We start from the raw sequence: 1,462 nt of genomic DNA on the forward strand, positions 1-1,462 counted from the left end.
GACAGGTGAACGCGATCTAAACAGGAAGTACCTGTGTGTGAGCCAGGATAGACCTGTGAGCTAAAGCTAAGTTTGGCTAACGCTAACTAGCTCGAAGTCCAAAACAGTTGGAGCACTGTATAGCGGAGCGAGCTATCTCAGCATTACCCCGCCCGGCTCCGAAGGAAAATCACAAAAAACAAAAAGGAAAACAAAACTTCACCTCCCAGTGCACATAGACATAACTCTGAAATTAACATAGGTGTTAGTAAAAGAGCTGTCAACTTACTTGTTTGGAACGTTGTTGAGTTTGCTGTGTGCCCAAAGAGTTGCAACGAAGATCGTATGAGATTGAAAAGATGAATCACTTAGGAGTTTAGCTACACGACTTCCGGTATAAAGTGTTGGTGTGTCACGCATGCGCAGTACTCGAAACTTAATCCCACTAGCCGTTAGCTCTGAACTACTGCACAGTAATTCGTGTTTTCAGGAAATTCTCATTATGAGTCTTTGTATATGTACACATACGTCAATCCATTATCTACTCATACACTTTGTTATTCATTTTTATTTCGTGTATGCCATTTTATATTCTGCTGAATAACTTCTTTTCGTTTACAGTATCATTAAACAATATCTATTTTTTAGATAAAAAAAAATACATTTATAAAGGGCTAAATTATTTTATCATAAATAATAAATGTTAATAAATAGTAATAATTAGAAGAATTAAAATAAGAATTATTAGAATTAAATGAAATTTTAAAAATCAAACCAAATCAATGGCTCACAAACCTAGACCAGCACCTTATTAAATTTAAGTCATTATATAAAAGGACATTTATCACCAGGGAAAAATATGGACAGAACTAAGTTTAATGACAATTTATATGGGAAAAGTGAATAAGCAGAGCTTATGAGCCTTGAATTTTCTAAACTGCAACATAGATCCTATTTTTTAGTTGAACATCATAGTAATAGACTGACTGATGGGGGAGAGGTTGTCCCATGTTCTTCTGAGGGAGGGCAAGTGGAGTCATTTGGGGACACCAGTCAAAAGAAGTGCTTTGTTCAGAAAAATATTTTTACAATTTGGTCGTAGTTCTTTGCCTCACGACAGTCATTAGTGGGAACTTAGACTTAATGCTGCATTCAGAGTCAAGAATTACCCCATAACAGAGAACTTTACTTTCCCCTCTGTCCTTTTAACATTTTTATGAAGCCTGAGCTCAAATGCAACATGCATCAAATCTGTTTCTCTCTCTTTTTCTCTCTCTCTCTCTCTCTCTCTCTCTCTCTCTCTCTCTCTCTCTCTCTCTCTCTGTGTGTGTGTGTGTGTGTGTGTGTGTGTGTGTGTGTGTGTGTGTGTGTGTGTGTGTGTGTGTGTGTGTGTGTGTATGTGTGTTTTAGTGGATTTATTCAATAACAAAACAACAGTAAATTCAAGCAATTACAAATCTTTAATTTTCAAAAGGTGACCCCA

The 1,462-nt window shown here is 36.5% G+C and overlaps 1 protein-coding gene across 1 annotated transcript in view; it reads right to left on the reverse strand.

The window, feature by feature from the left end:
- rabgap1l (RAB GTPase activating protein 1-like) overlaps nucleotides 1-379 on the reverse strand; it is a 106,791-nt gene extending 106,412 nt beyond the window's left edge. Inside the window, exon 1 of the mRNA XM_042006745.1 lies at nucleotides 269-379. The gene's annotated coding sequence lies outside the window, so the exon portion shown is untranslated. The remainder of the gene's footprint in view (nucleotides 1-268) is intronic.
- Nucleotides 380-1,462: the final 1,083 nt, after the last annotated feature.

This window comes from Melanotaenia boesemani, chromosome 14 (assembly GCF_017639745.1).
Source record: "Melanotaenia boesemani isolate fMelBoe1 chromosome 14, fMelBoe1.pri, whole genome shotgun sequence".
Taxonomy (NCBI): domain Eukaryota; kingdom Metazoa; phylum Chordata; class Actinopteri; order Atheriniformes; family Melanotaeniidae; genus Melanotaenia; species Melanotaenia boesemani.